At 45.4% G+C, this 26,735-nt stretch overlaps 1 protein-coding gene across 2 annotated transcripts in view; it reads left to right on the top strand.

Moving 5' to 3' along the window:
- Positions 1–26,735, top strand: part of SSH2 (slingshot protein phosphatase 2) — a 303,023-nt gene that overhangs the window by 170,357 nt on the left and 105,931 nt on the right. The gene's annotated exons all lie outside the window — the stretch shown is intronic.

The raw sequence follows: 26,735 nt of genomic DNA, 5'->3' as shown, positions 1-26,735 counted from the left end.
TAATGTTGCCCAGTATAAAGAGCCCCTGAAAACCCATGTAATCGTTAAGGCCCTGCTGATACATACTAAGGTATTAACATAGGTTCCCCCAGAAGTTTCTGTGGAGCAGGATTAGCTTTTCCTGACCGCTACATCTGGTTTATTACAGTCTGATATGCTGACGGAGCGTTACTAGTATTTGCACCTCTCCTCTGCATCAATGCTGTATCTATTTAAGGTCTGTCTGCTTTACATGTGCTATTACTATGCTGGAGATATCTTGGGCTCAGTTGCAATGTAACACCGAGAAGGTTGAAAGTCCTTAAAATATATTGGGGTGAATATAGTAAGCAGATTTTAAAAAAAAGTTTCCTTTACTGTATGCGGTAACCGGGCTTTAGTGAGAAAGTGGAGAGATCCTGAGGACTAATGCACAGCAGAGGCTTGTGCTGGAGCCTGTACCGGGTGAAGCAATATCTAACACTTTGTGCACTTAGGAGTCAGGACGCCTTCACATGTCCCTGATATAAGTTGTCACATCTTGTGCGAACGGCTTCATAGGTCAGAAGACTCTGAAGTCAGGCCGGCTCTTCTGATGCGAGAATGGTTTGATTTATAGCAGTGGATGGCACAACTCAAAAATATCTCCCGAATCCGTGCTTTCCTTAACCAAGAATCAGAAAAAACATTAGTACATGCCCTCATCATCTCCCGGCTTGACTACTGCAACCTCCTGCTCTGTTGCCTCCCTTCCAACATTCTTTCACCCCTCTAATCTATCTTAAACTGTGCGGCCCGCTTAATCCACCTCTCCCATCGCTATTCCCTGACCTCGCCACTCTGCCAATCCCTTCACTGGCTTCCCATTGCCCAAAGACTCAAGTTCAAAATATTAACCATTGACCTACAAATCCATCCACAACCTGTCTCCTCCTTACATCTGTGACCTAGTCTCCCGGTACCTACCTGCACGCAACCTCAGATCCTCACAAGATCTCCTTCTCTACTTCTCATCTCCTCTTCCCAGAATCGCGTACAAGATTTTTCCTGTGCCTCCCCCATACTCTGGAACGCTCTACCCCAGACTTTCTCCCACCGTGGAAAGCTTCAAGAGGAACCTGAAGACCCACCTCTTCCAACAAGCCTACAACCTACAATAGCCCTCAGTCCAGTACACCACTGCGCAACCAGCTCTGTCCTCCCCTATTGTACAACACCCATCCCTTGTAGACTGTGAGCCCTCACGGGCAGGGTCCTCTTTCCTCCTATACCAGTCTGTTTTTGTACTGTTTATGATTATTGTACTTGTTCCTATTATGTATATCCTTTTCACTTGTAAAGCGCCATGGAATAAATGGCGCTATAATAAATAGTGTATGTGGCTATAATATGGCTGTGTGCAGAAGCCCTGAGAAAGGCGATGTGCACACCTTGAGTATTTGAAGCAGAAATTTGTGTTGTGCACCAAAAAAAGCGTATATTCAAAACCATTTTTTATTTCACTGCTGGATTTTTTTTTTTTTATCTTCATCTAAGCCCCCTGACCCCTTTTTTATACGCTTCCTTCGACGGCTTCACGTTTTTTTAGTGTTCCTCCAGTCCCGCAGCACCATCTTGTGCTCGATACTTCGGACTGTCCGGAAGTCAGAAGCTATGTCACACACTCCCCAATACAGAACGGGGCTCTCATAGACTTGTATTGATATGTGACCTCCACTGGAACCCTGGAGCTGCCGGCAGGCCACAAATTGCTGTAGACTGACAGAGCGGTGGTGATAGAAGATGAAGACGGCATAAGGTGGTTCAGACAGGGGTCAGGGGACTTGGGTTTAAAGCACCGATACAACAACACTGGAGCGGTTCTTTAACCTCATAACGACGGCCGTACGACTTAAAGCGGCGGCAAAACAGGGTACTTATTCTGTTCCGCCGCTTTAAAGCGGCGGCCCGAAAAAACCCTGTAGCGCCCCCCAGCGACCGAAAATCTCGGGGGTTTCAGCTACCGGGGGTAGCTGAGACCCCCCAGATTATGAATCGGGGTGTTTTTTTTGGACCCCGATCATGTGATCGGCGGTATACACCGTATACCGACGAACACATGAAAAAAAAAGAAATGGCCGGTAAAACTGATTTCTTTTTCATCTGACATGATCAAACATGTCAGATGAGAAAGAAATCTAACCCCCTAGTGCCCCCAAAGCCCCCGGTACCGGAGAGTCCCCCCACCCCCACCCCTACCCCCACCGGACATCCAAAATGGCGCCGAAGCGCACAGAAAACTGCCGCCGGCGCCGGCTCTGCAGTCATTTCCCTCCGATCTGAAATGATCAAACATTTCAGATCGGAGGGAAATGTCCTCCCCCTGACCCCTCCTCCGGTCCACCGGAGCCCTCTGGTCACCGGAGCCCCCTCCGGTTCTCCAGAGCCACCACCCCCCTCCCCCCTCCGGAGCGTGGAAGATGGCGGCGCACAGCGCGCGGCCGCCTTCATTCTGCTCTTTCTGCCGCATGTGACACGTCACATGCGGCAGAAAAGTGTCCCCAGGTCCCACTAGGTCACCCCCCGTCACCCCCCCCCCCCGAAGCCCCCGGTTATACGTTACCTGTCTGCCACTCCGGGCCCGCGATCGCCGCCTCCTTCTTCAATGCTGGCGGCGCATGCGCAGACAGCGGCTGTCAGCTGGATCCCTGCAAGCAGGGATCCTGCTGACGTCGCTGATGCACAGGCTCCACTGTGGACCGGGGGAGGGTGAGTGCAGTGATCTGCAGCCACACTCCTCACATGGAGAGGCTGCTGTTCCAGAAAATGGGGGGTACGTTCTGTGAGCGTGCCCCTCATATTCTGGAATGAGGTTACTGCAGGTCACTCTGCCCTAGGTTGGACCGGGGCAGTGTGAGTGCAGTATTCTCAGATTACTGCACCCACACTGCTCATGGAGAGCTTGCTCTTCCAGAAAATGGGGGATACGTTCCCTGAACGTGCCCCCCATATTCTAGAAGATCCAGAGTCGGCGTGGGACCTCCAAAATGGATTACAGCGACCGGAATTTCTTTATTTTCAATAAATTGGTAAAAGAGGAATGTTTCGGGGAGTGTTTTTTCAAATAAATTTTTTTTTTGTCTTTTTTTTTTCTATTACTGACTGGGTTAGTGATGTCGGGTATCTGTTCAGATGCCGTGACATCACTAACCCCAGGGCTTGATGCCAGGTGACATTACAGCTGGTATCAACCCCATATATTACCCCGTCTGCCACCGCACCAGGGCGCGGGATGAGCTGGGGCGAAGCGCCAGGATTGGCGCATCTAATGGATGCGCCACTTCTGGGGCGGCTGCGGCCTGCTATTTTTAGGCTGGGAAGAGTCCAATAACCATGGCTCTTCCCACCCTGAGAATACCAGACCCCAGCTGTCCGCTTCACCTTGGCTGGTGATCTAATTTGGGGGGGACCCCACGTTTTTTTTTTTTTTAAAAAAACGCCTGGGGAGCCCTCCAAATTGATCACCAGCCAAGGTGAAGCTGTCAGCTGTGGTTTGCAGGCTACAGCTGTCTGCTTTACCCTAGCTGGCTATCAAAAATAGGGGGGACCCCACGTCGTTTATTTTAATTATTAATTTTTTTGGGGGGCTAAATACAAGGCTAGGCACCCTTTAGTGCCACATGAAAGGCACTAAAGGGCGCCAGCTTAGAATATGCAGGGGAATGGGACGTTATATTTGTTTGACATCTATCCATTCATCCATTGTAGCATTTAGGCTGTGCGCCCACAATCAGGGTTTGCAGCGTTTTGGGCGCAGAGTGTTTTCCCTGTGTCCATAATGCTGCGTTGTGCAGTAGAAGCACAGTGGAAGGATTTTTAGAAATCCCATGCCCAATGTGCTTCTTTTCTCCGCAGCATAAACCGACCTGTGGCGCAGCTTCCCGAGCCTCAGCATGTCAATTTATGCTGCGGAGATGAGTGTTGTCTGCAGGTAGCATAGAGCTCCACAGCGGCCTGAACCCAAATCGTGGGCTTGGGCAGCTGCGTTCTCCCGTGGACAACACTCACATCTCTGCAGGAGGCTGACACTGTGTACTAGATGCCGTGTCGCTGGATCATGGCCACAGAGCCTAACAGTGAGACATTTGTTGCTACAGCAACATTTTTGTGAAGTACCTGTGGATTCAAAATGCTTACTATACTCCTGAATAAAATCCAGTTTCCAAAATGGGGTCACTTGTGGGGGTTTTCTGATGTATAGGTACCCAAGGGGCCCTGCTAATGTGACATGGTGCCCGCAATTTATTTCAACTTTTCCAGAATTCAAATGGTGCTCCCTCCATTCCAAGCCCTCCCATTTATCCAAACAGAGGTTTTTGGCCACATGTGGGGTATCCCTGTGCTCATAAGACATTGGATAACAACCTGTGGGGTCCACGGTTTGTTGTTGTCTCTTGAAAAAGTGAGAAATTTGATGCTAAAGCAACAGTTTTGTGAAAAAAATGAAAATGTTCAATATGGCAACCTAAGCTTATCAAATTCTGTGAAGTACTCGTGGATTCAAACTGCTCACTATACACCTTGATAAAAGCCTTGAGGTGTCTTGTTTCCAGAATGAAGTCACTTGTGGGGGACCGCCACTGTTTAGGCACCTCAGGGGCTCTCCAAATGCAACCTGGCGTCCGCTATTGATTCCAGCCAATTTTGCAGTCAAATGGCACTCCTTCCCTTCCGAGCCCTGCCATGCGCCCAAACAGTTGATTTCCACCACATATAAGGTATCGCCAAACTCAGGAGACATTGCACAATAAATGTTATGCTGAATTTTTTCCTTTTACTCTTGTAAAAAAAAAAGCTACCTGGTTGAAATAACAATTTTGTGGTAAAATTTTATTTTTTTTTTTCATGGCTCAACGTTATAAAATTCTGTGAAGCACCTGAGGGTTCAGGGTACTCACCAAACATCTAGATAAATTCCTTGAGGGGCCTAGTTTCCAAAATGGGGCCACTTGTGCGGGGTTTCTGCTGTTTAGGTACCTTAGGGGACCTCCAAATGCGACATGGTGCCCGCAATCTTTTTCAGCCAAATTTCCTTTCTAAAATTCAAATATTGCTCCTTTCGTTCCAAGCCCTCCCATTTGTCCAAACAAAGGTTTCAGACCACATGTGAGGTATCACCGCGCTCATAAAAAAGTGGTTAACAAACCTTGAGGTCAAATTTTTGGAATTACCTCTTGAAAAAGTGAGAAAATTAATGCTAAAGCAACATTTTTGAGAAAATTATTAAAATTTTCAATATGACAACGTAACGTTAACAAAATCTGTGAAGTACCTGTGGATCTAAAATGCTCACTATACCCCTAGATAGAAGCCTTGAGGGGTCTAGTTTCCAAAATGGTGTCACTTGTGAGGGATTTCTTCTGTTTAGGTACCTTAGCGGACCTGTAAATGCAACATTGTGCTCGCAATCTATTTCAGCCAAATTTGCTTTCCAAAATTCAAATATTGCTCCTTCTGTTCCGAGCCCTCCCATTTGTCCAAACAGAGGTTTCTGACCACATGTGGGGTATCGGCGCGCTCATAAGAAAGTGGGGAACAAGTTTTGAGGTCCATTTTGTTGTGTTATTTCTTCTAAAAGTGAATAAATTTGGGTTAGAGCAACATTTTTAGGTAAAATTTAATTTTTGCTTTTTTTCATTCCACATTGCTTTTGTTCATGTGAAGCACCTGAAGGGTTAATAAACTTCTTGAATGTGGTTTTGAGTACTTTGGGGGGTGCAGTTTTTAGAATGGTGTCACTTTTGGGTATTTTCTGTCATCTAGGCCTATTGAAGTCACTTCAAATGTGATGTGGTCCCTAAAAAACTGGTTTTGTAAATTTTGATGTAAAAATGAGAAATTGCTGATAAACTTTGAACCCCTCTAACTTCCTAACAAAAAAAAATTTTGTTTCCAAAATTGTGCTGATGTAAAGTAGACATGTGGGAAATGTTATTTATTAACTATTTTGTGTCACAGAAATCTCTGGTTTAACGGTATAAAAATTCAAAAGTTGAAAATTGCTAAATTTTCAAAATTTTTGCCAATATTCAATTTTTTTCATAAATAAACACAAAAAATATTGTCCTAAATTTGGTACTAACATGAAGTCCAATATGTGACGAAAAAACAATCTCAGAATCACCGGGATCCGTTGAAGCGTTCCAGAGTTATAACCTCATGAAGTGACACTGGTCAGAATTGCAAAATTTGGTCTGGTCATTAAGGTGAAAATTAGCTCCGTCACTAAGGGGTTAAATTAATGCTACTGGGCAAAAAAATTGTTGTAGGTATTAAAGTGAACCTGTCAGGTGCAATATGCACACAGAACCACGAGCAGTTCTGGGTGCACATTGCTAATCCCTGTCTTACGGTTTCAGCATCTAGTAGCATCGATAGAGATCTTTAGGAAAAGTTATTTCTAAAGATCGTTTGAGATGCTAATGAGGCCAGCGACTAGTCGCAGGGGCGTTAATTCTCTGACTAGTCGTTCCACTTTATAATAGCCAGTGTCAATGCAGCATGATGCATAGCCACGCATGCGCACTACTCAGATGTTGGGCCTCAGAGAGGGTTAGTGCGCATGATTGGAAGTGCTGATGACTTCCGATCATGGGCAATGAGCGTCTTTGAAGCTGGGACGCATACACCTGGCGTCAAAGAAGTGGGAAGTTAATGGGTACAAAGGCTCACATGCCCTGCTTTGTATCACGCTGCCATGACACTGTTGTAAAGCAAGTTATGAGAAAAAATCCCAATACATGAGCCATACGGTGAACATGCAGCCAACAGTAATATCCTGGAAGCATGTATGCACTCCTCACAATAAATGCAAAGACGGAGAACAAAGAGTATCTTGTGCAATGAGTAAATTTTTTTTTTATTAAATGACAAACAGGCAAAACAGCAATGTTGCAAATATAAAAACTACCATAAAGTCAAAGGGGCATGGAATGATAGTGCAAAGATGGTTTCCAATAGCCGTGGGAGAGGTGGAGATAGTTCACATAGTACACTAAAATGTTCAAAGATGAATGAACAATACCACCTTCAATAGCCGTGGGAGAGGACAAAAATGTACATAAACCTAGGCCAGTACATATATGGTGCACACAATGGAACACAATGACCAGTGTATAGCCGTGGAGGAGGTGACCAAAAATATACAAATGCAAAAATAGCCGTGTGAGAGGTGAAAAAAATTCACCAAAGGACTAAATAGTCAAGACATAATGCACATACCCGAGTAGGTGGTGATCCCTCCTACTCGGGTATGTGCATTATGTCTTGACTATTTTATGCCTCTAGCCATGGGGTTCTGTGGGTTTTTTTCTGCCTTGCCATGGTAGTTCTGGGCGACACCAGACAGACTACTACGTGGAACAAAGAATGGAACTTAAAGAATGAAATCACTGTAACGACTTCGGCAAGTTACCCAATCGGAACGCTGTTATGACCACCAATCGGAGTGGTAGGGGCGTTGCAAAATACACCGCAAAAACACGCCCTTGTCCTGCCTTCAGTCCTACTTCACTGCCTTCAGCGTCGTCGCGACCTTCGCTGCTGCGGTGTCAAACACAAAGATGCTGAGCTTATCATCATGGCGCAGCGGGATAGCAGCGATCAAAATATGACCTGAAATATTCAGGAGCGAGCAGCGATTTCGCTGCAGGGGTCTGATCGTTGTTATGTGTCACACACAGCGACGTCGCTGTTGAGGTCGTTGCTACGTCACAGAAAATGGCGACTTGGCAGCGATGTCGTTGTTGTCGTCGTCTGTGTGTGACACCACCTTAAGAGCCGCTGGTGACACAGGGTTTTACATAACAGGACTGGTGACTTCAGAATTGGTGGCCCTCCATTGTTTGTGTATGTTGCCTTCAGTTCTAGCAGCTTTAGTGAAGAGTACATTTTTTTTGGACAGGAGATTTCGAATGCGCCCCAGTAGCATGGGGGGGGGGGGATTTGGTTTTCAAAACCAGGTCACCCCTTTTACATTTTTGTTAGCTTTTAATAACAAATCAAGACTCAACAATCATATTGACCCTTCCACTGTCTGCAGGCGCCTGCTCTTTTGTCGTAGGGTACAGTTTCCCTAGATGTAGATCACAGCACTCGCTGTCCGCAGAGTATACCATCTACTGGAAGTGAAAGCTCAGCTCTGCTTTTCAGATGTCAGGAACTTCAATAAAAAGTGCAACAAATTCACAGACAGGGATTTGTACATCAGAGATCTGCTTTATGCAGCCACATCGACAGTGGTTTGGTTGAATGTTGTGTGCTGTGTGATCTGTGCAGGGAGGGGGAGAAGGTGAGCTCTACATCACCTATTATGAATGTGGGACACTATGTTGATGGTATATAGGTGATACCTTTTTTTTTTTTTTTTTTAGTATCCTATCTGTGTTGTAAAGAAGATGATTGCTAAAAATTAGCAAGATTTCAAATTTTAATTTATAAACTTTTTTTTTTTTTTTTTATACAAATCCCTCTTAGATTCGGAGGATTGTAGACATTTAAAGCGTTCCTGTAGCAGTGGTGCTTTGTAATACTAGCCTAGGAGTACGAGGTTGCCAGGAATTTCAATGTTTTTCTGCTGCAGACTCATCACGAGATTACGGACAAAACATAATCACTTTTTTGGCTAAAATGACCTCTCTCCTCCCCGGGCACAGCAAATGCAATAATATTCTAGTCCAGTTAATGTCTAAAGCTGGCCAGACAAGTGAAATACAAGTTGGCAGAACCTCCAGATATTCCAGACATTTCAGTAAAAATCAGGAACGTATGTCGGACCTTTCCAGTGATCCACAAATTAGGTTGCTGGGGAAAGGGGAATTGTTCATTTTGATTATTCTTCATGCTCATTCCTTTGTTCCCCTACAAAATAAGCAGCTGCTATTGAAGCATAGCAATGGTATCCTCCACGTAACCCAGTATAACATACATGCATGCTCAACTGAGCTGAGCTTGCATGTGTATGCTGGAGTTGGAAGCATTTTGCTTATAGCCAGTATTCACTTACTGGTGATAACATCTGGAGGGGCAGGGGACTGATCGCCAAATCAGAGGACTTGCTCGCAGGGGTCTTGCTGCTCTTTTGAAATTCTATGGCACTGATGGAGATGGGCATGAGGTAGAGACTGAATATGGTACCGGTGTACGTATGCGGTCACTGGTTCGTTGAAATTGTGGACGCTTGTCCCCTATTCTGGCAATTGGTGCTCAGATCCCAACAAGCTTTTTGCAAACTTGTAGTCCTCTGTGGTGTATGCCCTACAAATACAGAATGTACATTGCCTCTTTAGAGAGGATAAGCAGTTGAATTTTAGTGTCACCAATTGGAAATAGTAAATCTAAACGTCAATATCGACCCCTTAACAAGCCAAACCAGAATCTCAGTTTGCAGACGTGTTTCGGGGTGTTGCCCCTCCTCAGTGCAAAGCATTAGATTTGATTTGGCTATGTAACTAGATATGTTACTTTCGTTACCCGTTAGACCCCTTTAAATACAGAAGACAGACATATGTTAGGTTTGCATCCTTGCTGCTCAGTACACAACTTCTACATCTAGATAACAGAATGTATGTTTCCTGTTTTGCACATAGCGCAGGCGGCGTCATGCAGGGTGTCATTTGAATCAGAATAGAGGTTGTGGTTGAGGTGAAACAGGAAGAAAAGTCCGGTATCCACATCCATCACTGAACAAACAGTAGTTTGACTATGCAAAGGGAGCAAATTGTGCTAGGAAAACACACACTGCATGCACACCAGTAATGGAAGCCCTCCGTGTATGTAATATTCTGCTGATATATGATCTGCCTGTCCTCCCCATAGTTTATATATTCATCAACTGGTGCAAAGTATATAAAAAAAAAAGTATGGATTTTCGTTTGTTCGTTCAGTCGTTTGTTCGTTCAGTCGTTTGTTCGTTCAGTCGTTTGTTCGTTCAGTCGTTTGTTCGTTCAGTCGTTTGTTCGTTCAGTCGTTTGTTCGTTCAGTCGTTTGTTCGTTCAGTCGTTTGTTCGTTCAGTCGTTTGTTCATTCGTTCATCCGTTCGGTCGTTCAGTCATTCATTCGGTCATTCGTTCGTTCGTTCAGTCGGTCGTTCAGTCATTCATTCGGTCGTTCAGTCGGTTGTTCGATCATTCATTTGGTCCTTCAGTCGGTCGTTCGATCATTCATTTGGTACTTGAGTCGGTCGTTCGGTCATTCATTCGGTTGTTCGGTCATTCATTTGGTCCTTCATTCGGTCGGTCGGTCGTTCAGTCATTCATTCGGTCGGTCGGTCGTTCAGTCATTCATTCGGTCGGTCATTCATTCGGTCGTTCAGTCGGTCGTTCGATCGATCATTTGGTCCTTCAGTCGGTCGTTCGGTCATTCATTTGGTCGTTCGGTCATTCATTTGGTCCTTCATTCGGTCGTTCAGTCGGTCGTTCGATCATTCATTTGGTCCTTCAGTCGGTCGTTCGGTCATTCATTTGGTCGTTCGGTCATTCATTTGGTCCTTCATTCGGTCGTTCAGTCGGTCGTTCGATCATTCATTTGGTCCTTCAGTCGGTAGTTCGGTCATTCATTCGGTCGTTCAGTTGTTCAGTCGGTCGGTCAGTCGTTCAGTCATTCATTCGGTCGGTGAGTCATTTATTCGTTCAGTCATTCGGTCAGTCATTCATTCATTCACTATATACTGATCACCAAGTACACATACCTCCCAAATTGGGAAGGTTAGGAAAGATTATACAGCAATATTTCGCCATTTGCCTGTTGTCAGCCTCTGCTTTATATCCCATACAGTAATATTGCTCCTAGTGAAGGCCATTATTATTCTTACACAGTGTGATAAGTCTTTCTTGGCCCCCACACAATATAAGGCCACTTATCCTGCGCAACTGAGCTGGTTTCTGTTGCCCTGAGAATGTCACATGTTCTGTAGGACCTTCCGTCTCTACCCAGATGGAGTGGTGGTGCAGGGATCTGATGGTTCTCTGCTCCACCATGGTGGTACACTGTATGTTTGTCCTAAGGGAGCATCTTCCTAAATTTGGGTATAGGATAGATAATATATACTGTATTTTAGTAGATTGATTAGTCAAAAGTCTGCATGAAGGAAACATTCGGGGGTGTTCCATGGCTGTAGTATGGCAGGTCATCGGCAAGGCGTATACAGCTCTGTGCATTCAGATCGTGTATAATATGGTGGTTACTCAGTCGGAGGGAAAGTCTGTGGCTATTAAGCGGAGTGTGAAAGTTACACGAGTTAGAAAGTCGCACAGTACGGTGTGTAGCCGGGGAGCCTCGTACGGTTTTGTGTTTTCTCTCCATGCGGTTTATAAAATCCATTTCTCATACATTTTATCTTATCTTCTCTCCACATGAGGCGGCTGCGTACCCTGCCCTGAAATCTTCGAGTATCCTCCCATGTTCAGAAGTGCCGGCAGACCACAGTATCTACAACCACAGAACACTCTTATGTTACTAGGTGTCACATGCAAAAACATGATGCTATACAAGGGTTTATAGGGTTAACATACAAAGGATTAGAGTATAATGTAGACCTGATATCCCAGTGAGCATGCATGTAATATTACACGTAATGTAGTTACAGGACTTTTTATGATGTATGGACATATATCATCAGACTTGGGCCAGGGCAGTGTCTTGAAGCCTGTACAGTACAACCGGGTGTCTGCACAACTCCATAACACAGAGCCATTAGAGGTCCGCGTGGTCAAATAGTGGTTCTGTGTGGCACCGTATAACAGACACCGAGCCTATGAACAAGAGTGGTACCGCTTATTAGTTTTGTTTGTTGTGGTGGTTTCTTTTCTTTTTTTTTTTTTAAAGTTAATCTGTCACCAGGTTTTTGCTCCCCCATCTGAGAGCCGCATAATGTAGATACAGAGACCCTGATTCCAGCGATGTGTCACTTACTGAGCTGTTCGCTGTCATTTTGATAACATCAATGCTTTCACTGCTGCAGATCTAGGAGTTATACAGAGCTCATGAATATGCTGGACTACCTGCAGCACGCCAAGTAGTCCTCTAATGATGATCTACTGCTGATTAAACAGTGATTTTATCAAAACTAGACTTAAAGCAGCCAGTAAGTAACACATCACTGGAATCAGGTTCTCTGCCCCTACATTATGCTGCTCTCATGTTAGGTGGCAAAAACCTGGTGACAGATTCCCTTTAAAATACAGCATGTAGTTGTCTCCCATCTACCTGATAGACTGAAAGCGTGTCCTTTTGTCAGGGTGGAACAAGTTCTTTGCTTTGTTTTTCCTATTCTAAAAAAACTCCACCTTTTTTTTTAAATTGCCTTGGCAAACTAAAAAAAATAAAACTGCTTTTTTTTTTTTTTTCCCCCCCCGCTTTAGGGTAAGTTCACACAGTGCGTTTTTCGCGGCGTGTTTGCACGTTTTTAGGGTGCGTTTTTGGCCTCAAAACTGCATGACTTTGCTTCCCCAGCAAAGTCTGAGTTTTCATTTTTGCTGTCCGCACGCAACTTTTTTTTTTTTTTTTTTTGAGCTTTAAAAAAAGTAATGGGCATGTCAATTCTTTCCTGCGTTTTTCTGCGTTTTCCCCCCATGCAATGCATTAGAAAAATGCAGAGATCAAAAATGCAGCAAAACACGCACCAAATCGTGGTAAAAACGCATGAGTTTTTTGCCGCGGCTGCGTTTTTGTGCGTTATCGGCCAAAAACGCAGCATTAAAAAAACGCAGCGTGTGCACATAGCCGCACGCTGCGTACAGTCACTGCAGAAATTTCTGCAGCGATCTGAAGAGCACATGTGCGCTTGAAATCGCTGTAGAAATGTCCGTAGTGAAAAAAAAAAAGCCGATTCCATGCGCTCTGCCTGCAGCTCCTGCCATAGACAGAGCAGGAGCTGCCGGCAAAGCGCACGGAAGAAGTGACATGTCACTTCTTAGAACGCAGCACTTCGGCAGTAGCCAAAGCGCTGCGCTCTAAAACGCCACGTGCGCACGGCCCCTGCATAATCTCCATAGACTGTGCAGGGGACGCAGGACGCATGCAGTTACGCTGCGCTACAAAGCGCAGCGTAACTGCATGTAATTACGCAACGTGCGCACATAGCCTTACATTGTTAGACTTCAAAGGTCTGTTGGATTCCTCCACCATAAAGACTTTATAAACCAGTCTGTTCTTCAAAAGATTTCTATTGTCCTCCTCAAGCTTCCTGTGACCATCGAGGGTAGTAAAAATCCTGAACACTTGTGTGGGGGGAAAAATGTCCTTGAACTTTTGAGTCTGAAGTGGAAAGCTTCCATGTTTCCCTAATACTGGTGCTTCGTTATGAGCAGAATTGAGGCTCCATAACTGTGTGTTCTTATTATAGAACTGTAATGGAAACCGAGGAGTCTGCAGTGTCCCTGCCCCGCTGGGGGCCAGAAATAAGTCTTCATTTCCATTAGAATATATTGGACAATTTCTATTTTTCAGTTTGTTCTGACATAAGGCCTAGAAGGATGTGCTCGGGGGTTGTGCCCTGCACCCTTTGTCCCCCCTATGATAACACGTGTTTGTTAACCTTTGTGCGCGTCTTATTTCCTCTGGAATCCATTACTTCCTACAAGTCACACTGGTTTCATAGTTTTTATGGGAGTGACGAACAAGCCAGGATGTGAGTAGATAACGTGGGGTCATAGGGTTGCTTACACAGAAGAATACCCCTCATTTTTTCGTAAAATTAAAGCATTGTCTGCTATGAAGTCGTCAGACAGAATAAAGGGCCAGAAAAATCAGCAGATACAGTGAGACTGGTATTGGAGACCTCTGAAATAGACTGTGGTTAAGGTCCCTGCAATCTTCCCTGTGTAGAGAAATTGTTAGGAAAAGCATGGGATTCATGAGCGGATCGATTCGGGGGACTCCATTCTGGCGACCAAGTCAATGGCGCTAGACATGATGCCCGCAAATCTCCAACCTTCTGGCCCGGTATTTGATTCGTTGTGGCTATGCAACGTACATATTGATGTTGCGCCAGCCCCGGATAATGAAATGCCACGCTGGACACACCGGAAGACAAGAGATTTGCATGCTTCCCGTCTGGCTAACGTACCACTGACCTAGACCGGAGACCTGCAAATTGAACCACTCCTCTCTTGTGGAAACCCAAAGATAAAATTAGTGCAAAATATCTACTAAGGCTAGTTTCACACATCCGGCATTTCACCACATTGCCGGATCCGGCACACTCCAGTACAGGGTAATACAGTACAATGGCATCACTGCAACCTCCAGCCCCGTGCTGTCATGTGACCAGAGGTTGCGGAGTTGCCATTGTACAGTATTAACACTGTACTTGGTGTGCTGGATCCGGCAATCCGGCGAAATGCTGGATGTCTGAAACTAACCTTTAGCAAGAAAAAAACCTAGCAAAATCTTGATGTAACCAGGGTTCAATTATTGTCAAGGTTGCCATGCAACCTATATATATTTTTTTTTCTCTTCCCCCTAAGACATGGAAGAGTAAGCCATCTAATGTATGGGGAAGTCAAGAGCGAGCGCTGCAGGGTGTGATCTTGTTTGGCGGACGGATATCTATTGTGTATGGGGCCTTTAATTCTATATATAGAGATTTTCTAAACACTATATATTTTTAATTATTTACTTCTGTCATCACAGAACCAGTAGATATTATTTATTCATTTATATAGCGCTTTACATACACCAGCTTCACTGTCCCCATTGGGGCTTACAATCTAAATTCCCTATCTGTAGCTTTGGAGTGTGGCAGGAAACTGGAGAACCCGGAGGAAACCCACACAAACACTGGGAGAACATACAAACTCCTTACAGATGGTGTCCTTGGTGGTATTTGAACCCAGGATCCCAACGCTGCAAAGTAACAGTGAAAACCACTGAGCCACCGTGTAGACAAGGATATCCCAATATATTGTATTCACTGGCCTAATCTGGGCTTTAATTTGTAATTTTATACAAGTAGACCTTGTTTGATTCCTTCATTCAAGGTAATGGTTTTCCATTGCCATGAATGAAGACTTGCTATCTTAGCAGCCTTGTTGTTACCCCTCTACCTCCCATCAAAGGCCTAAAGGCCCAGTCACACACAACGACTTACCAGCGATCCCGAAAACGATGCGACCTGATGGGGATCGCAGGTAAGTCGCTGGGAGGTCGCAGGTGAGATGTCACACAGTCAGATCTTACCAGCGATGCAGGAACAATACAGGTTGCAGTAGCGACCTGTATAACGATCGCAGCAGTCACTGTGACCCTGTCACACAGTGTCAAACACAGCGATGTGTCCTGCCCAGCAGGAGATAGTCTTTGAAGAAAATGACCTGGATCATTCAGCAATGACTAGAGATCTCACAGCAGGGGCCTGATCGCTGGTAGGTGTCACACATAACGAGATCGCTAACTGGATCGCTACTGCGTCACAGAAACCATGACTCAGCTGCGATCTCGCTAGCGATCTCGTTATGTGTGACAGTACCTTAAGTGCTATGGTACATTAGCATTTAAATGTATATTGATTGCATGAATAAGTTAAATAAAATGTTTATCCCATTCTCACACTCCTGGTGGATGGACTTTTCATTGCATAGATAAGTAGAATATAGCTTGAAGGCCCCTCATACACCTAAGGGTACCGTCACACTTTAGCGACGCTCCAGAAATCCCACCAGCGATCTGACCTGGTCAGGATCGCCGGTGCGTCGCTACATGGTCACTGGTGAGCTCTCAATCAGGCAGATCTTACCAGTGACCAGCGATGCGTGGAAGCGATGCTGCGCTTGGTAACTAAGGTAAATATCGGGTAACCAAGTGCTTGGTTACCCAATATTTACCTTGGTTACCAGCGCACACCGCTTAGCGCTGGCTCCCTGCACTCGAAGCCAGAGTACACATCAGGTTAATAAGCAAACCGCTTTGCTTATTTACCCGATGTCCGGCTACGTGTGCAGGGAGCCGGGAGCCGGCACTGGCAGCCTGAGAGCGGCGGACGCTAGTAACCAAGGTAAATATCGGGTAACCAAGCAAAGCACTTTGCTTGGTTACCCGATATTTACCTTGGTTACAGCTTACCACAGGCTGCCAGAAGCCGGCTCCCTGCACTTTCAGATCGTTGCTCTCTAGCTGTCAAACACAGCGATGTGCGCTTCACAGCGGGAGAGCAACGTCCAAAAAATTAACCAGCACTGTGTAACGAGCAGCGATTTCACAGCAGGGGCCAGATCACTGCTCAGTGTCACACACAGCGAGATCGCTAATGAGGTCACTGCTGCGTCACAAAAACCGTGACTCAGCAGCGATCTCACTATGCGAGAAGTTTCCCTAAGTGCTATGGTACATTAGCATTTAAATGTATATTGATTGCATGAATAATTAGTTAAATAAAATGTTTATCCCATTCTCACACTCCTGGTGGATGGACTTTTCATTTCATAGATAAGTAGAATATAACTTGAAGGCCCCTCATACACCATAGGGTACCTTCTCACTTTAGCGACGCAGCAGCGATCCCACCAGCGATCTGACCTGGTCAGGATCGCTGCTGCATCGCTACATGGTCGCTGGTGAGCTGTCAAACAGGCAGATCTCACCAGCGACCAGTGACCAGCCCCCAGCCAGCAGCGACGTGTAAGCGACGCTGCGCTTGCACGGAGCCGGCGTCTGGAAGCTGCGGACACTGGTAACTAAGGTAAACATCGGGTATGGTTACCCGATGTTTACCTTAGTTACCAGCGCACACCGCTTATCTTAGCGTGTTCAGGGAGCAGGAGCCGGCACTGGCAGCGTGAGAGCTGCGGAGGCTGGTAACGAAGGTAAATATCGGCTAACCACCTTGGTTACCCGATGTTTACCCTGGTTACAGCTTACCGCAGGCTGTTAGACGCCGGCTCCTGCTCCCTGCACATTCAGGATTGTTGCTCTCTCGCTGTCACACACAGCGATGTGTGCTTATCAGCGGGAGAGCAACAATAAAAAAACGAACCAGGGCTATGTGTAACGAGCAGCGATCTCACAGCAGGGGCCAGATCGCTGCTCAGTGTCACACACAGCAAGATCGCTAATGAGGTCACAAAAAACGTGACTCAGCAGCGATCTCGCTGTGTGTGAAGTACCCCTTAGACCAAAGTTGTCTAAACCTATTGATATTGGCCCATTCAGCTGATAGTCTAATGTATATTGGAGTCTTCTGACGCAACAGATGATATTGGGGACGGATCCTGCACATCAGGTTTACAATGACTGATCCTTTTGTTCTCTGGGAGATAAGCCGCCATCAGAAGAGTGGCATAGAGAAAGGAGCTCTCAGCCGAACAAAGCACTCCTGAATATGGAGAAGTTGGGGTAGATTGCTGTCTTATGCTGGCTGGCTATGTGCCCACGCTGCGGATTTACCGCGGATTTTGCCGCGGATTTTCCGCGGATTTCCCGAAAATCTGCAGCAGCGGCACTTCCAAGCCATTTCAATGGCATTTTGGAAATGCTGTGGCCATGCTGCGGATTTTTCCGCTGCGGATTTGCCGCGGATTTTGATCCAGAAAAATCTGCAGCATGTCAATTGTTTGTTGCGGATTTTGGGTATAGAATGGGGAAAAAAAAAAAAAAAAAATCCGCTTCAAAATCCGCGGTAAATCCGCGGGTGCGGATTTGCCGCGAAAGTCGCGGATTTTCAGGCAGAAAAATCCGCAGGTACATTCTACCGTGGACACATAGCCTTAAGGTCCAGTCACACTAAGCAACTTACCAGCGATCCCAACAACGATAGGGATCGCTGGTAAGTTGCTAGGAGGTTGCTGGTGAGATGTCACACTGCGACGCTCCAGCGATCCCACCAGCAACCTGACCTGGCAGGGATCGCTGGAGCATGGCTACACGAGTTGCTGGTGAGCTCACCAGCAACCAGTGACCAGCCCCCAGCGCCGCGTGGAAGATGCTGCGCTTGGTAACTAAGGTAAATATCGGGTAACCAACCCGATATTTACCTTGGTTACCAGCGCACGGAGCTACACGTGCAGAGAGCAGGGAGCAGCGCACACCGCTTAGCGCTGGCTCCCTGCTCTCCTAGTTACAGCATACATCGGGTTAATTACCCGATGTGTACTGCAGCTACATGTGCAGAGAGCAGGGAGCAGCGCACAATGCTTAGCGCTGGCTCCCTGCTCTCCTAGCTACAGCACACATCGGGTTAATTAACCCGATGTGTCCTGCAGCTACATGTGCACAGAGCAGGAGCCGGCACTGACAGTGAGAGCGGCGGAGGCTGGTAACAAAGGTAAATATCGGGTAACCAAGGACAGGGCTTCTTGGTTACCCGATGTTTACATTGGTTACCAGCCTCCGCAGAAGCCGGCTCCTGCTGCCTGCACATTCAGTTGTTGCTGTCTCGCTGTCACACACAGCGATCTGTGCTTCACAGCAGGACAGCAACAACTAAAAAATGGCCCAGGACATTCAGCAACAACCAACGACCTCACAGCAGGGGCCAGGTTGTTGCTGGATGTCACACACAGCAACATCGCTAGCAACGTCACAAAAGTTGTTCGTTAGCAGCGATGTTGCTAGCGATGTTGCTTAGTGTGACGGGGCCTTTAGCGTCTCTGCTGTCTACTGGTAGGGGCTGGGGGGAATAAAAGTAAAATGGGTAATGGGAGTTTCATGTCTTTTGATGAGATGTGAATATGCCAATACCAGAGTAACTCCGCATCCTCTGCAGTCATGTCAACAATTAGTACAGAGTTGTAATTTAGCTTAAAGTGTAGGATGAGTATTTTGGCTATAGTTGAGCAAAAATATTCGTTCTGGTCCTCTGTGGCAGTTCACCTCCACTGATGACATTGTCACCCTGGGCGCCTCCTAGCGTAAAATAGACCCCATAACATCGTTGTTGAGTAAACACCAGAGGGTGCCCAGAATGCCCTGATCCAGCTGCCACAGAGGAAGAGACTCCATGCCGAATCTGGGCACTGCAAATGTTTTTATGTAATTCTGTAAAGTAGGTTCCGGCTATGTGCGCGCACTGAGTATTTGGTGCAGAAATTGTCTGCATCAAATCTGTATCTTCTGACAGAAAAACGCACCAAAAAAACGCATGCATTTTTGGTGTGTTATTTTGACATGCATTTATCATAAGAAAGTTTATGGGTGCAAGGGCTGAACAATGCAGGTAACTACGCACCCAGAATTGACAATTGACATGCTGTCAATTTTCTGCTCCAAAGCTGCAAGGAAAAAATGTGCAAAAAGCACTTCAGAATTCTCATTGACTTTGCTGGCATAAGGATTGACATGCAGATTTATGATGAAACTGCCCCCCCCCATCTCCCTAAAAAGCGTCAAAAAAGGCAGCATGTGTACACAGCCTAAGAGTAGAATAAGGCTAGTTTCACACTTGCGTTGGACGGGATCCGTCCATTGCGTTGTGTGACGCATGTAACGGATGCGTTGCATATAGTGGCACAACGCATGCTACAGATCGTACAAAATAACGCAATCCGTTGTAGTTTTTTTTCCCTTGACTTTACACATCTGAGCATGCGCAGTTGTGTAAAAACAGCTGCGTTAACAGAATCCGTCAAATGACGCATTCTAATGGAATCCGCCACCATAGGCGTCCATTATAAAAACAACGGACGCCTAACGGATTCCTGCAGATTGCGTTTTTTTGACACTCCGCCAAGCGCAGAAAAACGTTACATGCTGCGTTCTATCCGCCCGACGCAGCGTCAAAATAACGACGCTGCGTCGTCCAGCGGATGCAACGCAGACACTTGCGTTACAGTGCGTCGTCCATACAAGTCTATGGAGAATAGCGCAGTGCGTTAACGGACTGCGCTATTCTCCATAGTGACGGAATGCGCTGAACGCAAGTGTGAAACTAGCCTAAAGAGTACGAATACCGGATATTGGGAACAACATGGCTATTTTACCTGGCACTGTGATAGCTGGATGACCTATGTGATATTCCAGTTATAATTTGTAAGGCTGTTTTTTCTGCAGTTATTGTGTTGCTGTAACTAGGAAAAAATGCAATATTCTTGTCCAAACTGTAGACGTTTTACCATAATTGAGACATTTGCCAACAAAAAACCCTCTTGGGGTATGTGCCCACGATCAGAAACCACTGCATCCTGGACACTGAATTCTGACCTGCGGGGCCGCGATTCTCCTCTCCAGGAGACGGCAGCTGCTTGTGCCCATGATCCGGGCTCGGGCAGTTACGGTCTCTCGCTGTGTTCTCCCTGTGGAGAACGCTTGCAACTCCGCAGCAAAGAATGGACATGCTGCGGCTTGGAAAGCAGCACCTGCAGGTCAGTTTTTGCTGCGGGAAAAAAAAAGCACAGTGGGCACGGGATTTCTAGAAATCCCATCTCCTTTGCTTGTACTGTACAACGCAGCGTTTTGGACGCAGCTGAAGCATGTTGCATCTAAAACGCTGTGAACACGGATCGTGGGCACGCAGCCTTAGAAGATAGTTATTCAGGGCTCATTCACACAGCAGAGCGCTGCGCACTTTAATGAATCTACAGTCTATACTGCCAGTAAATCCAGCAGAGTCTACACAGGGGAATCCATGGCAAAATGCATTTTTTTTTCTCTCATACATGAAGAAAACAGGCTAATTCTCTGAAGTGTTTGTGGTCCGTGTGTCCATCTTTGTCATCTGTGGCCTTCTCCTGTGAACCCATACCCATCCCAAAATAAATTACAAATCTCCCCCTACCCCCTGCACCATTTACAGCACATAGAGCGATGCTATCAACGTGCTGTCTGATTTTCACAGATTTTTTTTTTTTTTATTTAATCTGAAAAACCAAACCTGTGAAGAACAGTGCCATAGACTATAATGGGTCCGTAGTCTGAATGGGACCGAATAGTGTGTATTGTGATGTAAAAGGCATTATATTTCTAATTTCTCACTTTTCTTTGTGCACTGTATATGTAATATTCGTTATCTCGCGCTCCCCCCCCCCCTGTAAATACAGTATATTGACCCCTGTGTGTGATTGGACTGTCAGTCACCAGGGATAATATGATAATAGTCCGCTCCGCTCTCTATATTATGTGAAGGGGGTGATAATTGACAATAAGTGCCGTCTGCTGATTGTAAGAAGAGCGATCAGCCGCCGGTATCTCTCACCGCACAGACGACAATATAACCATTATCAGTACGTTATGGAGTTAGACTTTGTCACTGACTCCATAATGTGTCTTTATCTCTCGGCCTGGTTATACAGGCGTCCACCAGTGTTTCTTTATAGATAGCGCAGTGTTGTCTTGTGCTAATTCTACCTCATGTTTGTTGCTACACATTAAAGTGGTCTGTCTCCAGACCCTCGTATGTAAACCAGTCAGCTGAAATGGCCATTGTTGTCATCGCTACGACAGTGAATGGACATATTGAAAGCTGGAGTCTTGTTGCTATGGACAACACTGACACTGTGTGGGATTTTCAGTGCGGCCATATTAGTATATGGACTATGAAACCCATTTTTAATTTTCATATATCATTTTATTAAAGTCTTGAGATGATCAATGGCTCCCATCCAAAAATCCTTTAGCAATTCAGTTCCCAGCTAATGAAATCAACATGTCTGTCAGTGAAACCACAGTGAAATTACCACAGTAGTAATGTACGTAATGCTAGGCGATTGTGCCTGGTTCTTGTTTGGTTCCCTGTCATCACACAGCCCGTATGTATGAGTATTATCGGCCTGCATGCATATACTGTCCAGTACATGCCACATACACGGCTGTAGGACGTATAGGAATATGGCGGCGACATCAGTCCAACATGGCGTGTGCCGGCGGTCTCTCCAGAGTATTACTAGTCGGACTATATATATATATATATATATATATATATATATATATATATATATATATATATATATATATATATATATATATATATATATATATATATATATATATATATATATATATATATATATATATATATATATATATATATATATATATATATATATATATATAGCCTGAATATATATCCTATATTATGATATTCAGAGTTATACTATAAAATGGGGAAACCCATCGGAATATTGCATTACTTGCTTGGCAGCTATATATATATAACAGCATTGGAGAACTTCGAAGCAATTCTGTCCCCCATCTTTCACCATACAAACTGGAAACTTGGACTGAACTATTAGACCTGATTAAAGCCGGTGTGCTTACTTTGAGAATCCATGTCAGAATGGCTGTATAATCAAATTAAAGGGAACCTGTCACCAGGTTTTTGCTTTGAGCTGCGACCAGCACCAGTAATCCGTTATATACAGTATTCTGGAGTGCTGTATATAAGAGCCCAGGACGCTCTGTATAACGTAAAAAACACCTCTATTATACTCCTAAGTGGCGGTCCGGTCCAATGGATGTTGCTGTTCTTCAGTCCGGCTCCTCCTCTCTGCGGCAATTGACGTCCTCCTTCTGAGGCTCATGTGCATGACTCGTCCTAAGTCATCCACACACAGGCCGGCATTGAGGTCCTGCGCAGGCGCACTTTGATCTGCCCTACCCAGGGGTCACACGCCACTTATCAGGCACTGCAGATTCATGAATACACCTGTACTTCACAAATTAAGAGAATCTGACTCCAGTACACTCCCTTATAAACACCGGCGAGACCAGTCTTAGCCCATGTGGCCAAATTTCTGAAATTTCTGCACAATTTCCAGATCTCTTGGCAGGAAAAACGCACCTGTAAAAACCCGTGTTTTTCAATGCGTTTTTTTTTTATCCGTTTTTTTTCATGCATTTCTGACTTGCTTCATTGAACTCAATTGGTGAAAAATGCAGAAAGAAGTGACACGCTGCAGATTATTTTCTGCACCAAATCTGCAAGAAAAAAATCCTGAACATGTGCACTAAACTTAATGAGAACTAATCACCAGGATATTCGTATATAACATAAAGCCAGTGCTGTACTGGCACTATCAGGCTGAGTCCATACATGCCTTTAGTGGTCAGCTCGGATGTTTAGGTTTTGAAATCCAAGAAAGTAAAGTTTATAAAATCGACAGCTTCTTGAGTGACAGCAGCTGAGGATCAGATAATATCTGGGGGGTATTCATAGTTATTCCCTCCCACTGATAGAATTAGCATAAGTGTTATACAATTGATGTAACTTTTCACTAGCAGGACCTGTGCTGAGGTCATATCCATGTGACCAAAAGGGGTGAGGCCTCAGCCAACAAAGATGATACCAGGAAGCAACATTTTTCTATTTGCTGAGACCCTGCCCCTTCTGGTCACATGGGTATGACCTCAGCACAGGTCCTGGAAGTGAAAGGTCAATATCGATTGTATAATACTTATGCTAATTCTAACAGGGGGAGGTGAAAACTATGCATACCCCCCCCCCCACCCCGATATTATCTGGTCCTCAGCTGCTGTCACTCTAGAGGCTGCTGATTTTATAAACTTTACTTTCTTGGATTTCAAAACCTATATATCAGAGCTGACCACGCCAGGTATGTAGAGAATCAGCCTGATGGTGCCAGTATAGCACTGGCTTTAGGTTATATACGAAATACCTGGTGATTGGTTCCTTTTAAGGATTCTCATTGACTTTGCTGGCGTCAGCATTCGCTTGCAGTTTTGTGACTAATCTGCACTAAGAAAACGCACAAAAAAAAAAAAAAATCGACAAAAACGTACTGTGAGCACTTAATTAAGCCTTAATGAATCAGAGCTTTTGTTTAAGGCTACTTTCACACATCCGGTTTGAGCAGTGCGGCTCAATCCGGCTGTGAAACCTATGCAACGGATGCGGCGAAAACACCACATACTTTGCATAAGTTTTTACATGCGGCCGGTCCGTTTTTTTCCGGTTGCGGCACGCTACTGAGCATGCGCAGTGGAAGAAACTGCATGCGGCGTCCGGATGCGTTTTTTTCCGCATCGCGCCGCATTCGGCGTCCATAGGCATGCATTGAAAAATGCGGCGCGATGCATTTTTTTTTTTTTTTTTTTTTTTGCCGGAGCAAAAAACGTTGCAGGCTGTGTTCCATCCGGCCGCGGCATCGGCTAAGTCTGCCGCATGCGGCAAAATCCAGACCGAACGCAAGCCCATGCGGCACAATACGGCACTAATGTAAGTCTATGCAAAAAAAAAAAAAACGCAACCGGCGGCAAAAAAACGGTTGTGGTTTTTCTGCAGAGCGCCGTATTGTGCCGCAGAGCAAAAACCGGATGTGTGTGCTTCTTGCACACAGATGACTTGCAGTTCCTCGCTGTGGTCTTGAACATCTTCTGTACCCTGCTATACAGCAACTTAATATTACGGTACCAGCATTGTGAGAGATTTTTACAAAGTCTCATCCACACGCAGTTAAAAAAAAAAAAATAGTAATAATCTGCAAAATAAATTGATGAATTGGATTACGAATTATGCTGCAGATTTTCTCTGCAATTTTTCACCCTTTGCAGGGCATAGGTGAAAGGAGCTGCAAATCTGCAGTATTAATGTACAGAAATCCAAATCCATCCATTTCGCCAAGTGGATTTTCCCCTTCTGGATAGTATGTTAGTCCCGTGTGGTCTTTGCCTGAAAATTTCCTTAGAACTGATCCTCTATGAATGCTACTTTCCTCTCACATCAAGCTAATGTTTATCCATCAATGTATACCAGAAATGTGACGTTGTAAGTGCCGGATTTTTTTCATCCCATGTCTTTAGAAAATGACCACCTGGGCAACCAGCATAATTGTTCTTCACCTTTATGCAGGCGGCAGGTATTCATGGACTGCGCCCGGTGTGCACCTGTATATGCGTGTGACTGGGATGAAATTCTCAGATAATGGGACACATTGTGAGGTGCTGACATCACAGCATCTGTGGTTTATTTTTCAGGTCTGTGGTCTGATTGCGGTCTACAGACCAGACAAGCCGTGCAGCAGGGTAATTCTTCTGGCCTGTCCTCTACTGATAGCATCACACTGCCCTTTAATCCTCCTCCTCCTCTTTCATAGGGTAATTACCACTGACTCCATGAAAGATCTAAAGACCCGACTGTAAACAGTTTTTTTTTTTTTTTTTGTTTTTCCTTTCAGGGCCAATTGTAGTTATCCTTTTACATGACACAGATTAACAGGATTTTGGACTTGCGATGTTTTGATTGCTGTGTGACGTCTGTCTGCTTGGCGCACACGTTGCCCAGAAATTGGACAGAAGTGGCAGCAGTTTCACGTGTTGTAAAAGCTGGCATCCTTCGTTGGCACCAATCCTGTGTACAGCGACACTGACCGGACATCTGTGCCGCCTCACAGGGTGACAGCTTAGCAAGATCTGAATGTACAGTACACACCGGCACCGCGCTGCATGGTTTTGTCATCAGAGTTTGGTAACTGAATACTAAGCTGTACTTCATAATGCCATAATAAAAGATTGCAAATAACACGTAAGCCATCATGAGCAGGGGTCTTGTTAAATAATCGTGCCAATTACATTTGATTATACAGGTACCACGAAAAATGTATTTGATCATGTATATTTTCAACTGTTGATGTATAAATGGAAGTCACACTGATGGAATACGGATGAAAATCAACCAAGTTTTAGGCGTGAAAAATGGGTGATTTTTTTTTTTTTTATACTTTCGTCTAAACTCAACTAAGGGTACCTTCACACTTAGCGATGCAGCAGCGATCCGACCAGCGATCTGACCTGGTCAGGATCGCTGCTGCATCGCTACATGGTCGCTGGTGAGCTGTCAAACAGACAGATCTCACCAGCGACCAGTGAACAGCCCCCAGCCAGCAGCGACGTGCAAGCGACGCTGCGCTTGCACGGAGCCGCCGTCTGGAAGCTGCGGAGACTGGTAACTAAGGTAAACATCGGGTATGGTTACCCGATGTTTACATTAGTTACCAGCGCACACCGCTTAGCTGTGTGTGCAGGGAGCAGGGAGCCGCGCACACTGAGCGCTGGCTCCTTGCTCTCCTAGCTACAGTACACATCGGGTTAATTAACCCGATGTGTACAGCAGCTACATGTGCAGAGAGCCGGAGCCAGCAGCACAGGCAGCGTGAGAGCTGCGGAGGCTGGTAACTAAGGTAAATATCGGGTAACCACCTTGGTTACCCGATGTTTATCTTGGTTACAAGCTTACCTCAGCTGTCAGACGCCGGCTCCTGCTCTCTGCTCGCTTCATTTGTCGCTCTCTCGCTGTCACACACAGTGATCTGTGTGTCACAGCGGGAGAGCGCCTTTGAAGAAAACGAACCAGAGCTGTGTGTAACGAGCAGCGATCTCGCAGCAGGGGCCAGATCGCTGCTCATTGTCACACACAGCGAGATCGCTAATGAGGTCACTGCTGCGTCACAAAAAGCGTGACTCAGCAGCGATCTCGGCAGTGAGCTCGCTGTGTGTGAAGCACCCCTTAAAGGGACTCTTGTCAGCAGATTTCTGCAATGTAATCTGAAGACAACATGCAGCAACTGTTAAAACAGAGATTTCAGCCCTGTATCTGTAATCTGTTTTTTTGTTTTTGTATTTTTTTGTTTACCTGCAATGTTAGCTTAAGCCTCTTATCTTTATCATTAGTGGGTCTCAGCAGCATGGTTCCGACTCAGACCCTTTCTGTGATTAGCAGCTTCTGTCTATGGAAATATGCACTGAAAGCCTGGAGTGTGGCAGAGGCAGCTCTCTGTGCCCTGCTACATACAAAATCTAATTTTTTTCACTGTGTCAGAACGGCTGCAAACCGTAAT

This window comes from Anomaloglossus baeobatrachus, chromosome 2 (assembly GCF_048569485.1).
Source record: "Anomaloglossus baeobatrachus isolate aAnoBae1 chromosome 2, aAnoBae1.hap1, whole genome shotgun sequence".
Lineage (NCBI taxonomy): Eukaryota > Metazoa > Chordata > Amphibia > Anura > Aromobatidae > Anomaloglossus > Anomaloglossus baeobatrachus.
This window is presented reverse-complemented; position numbering and strand designations above follow the sequence as displayed.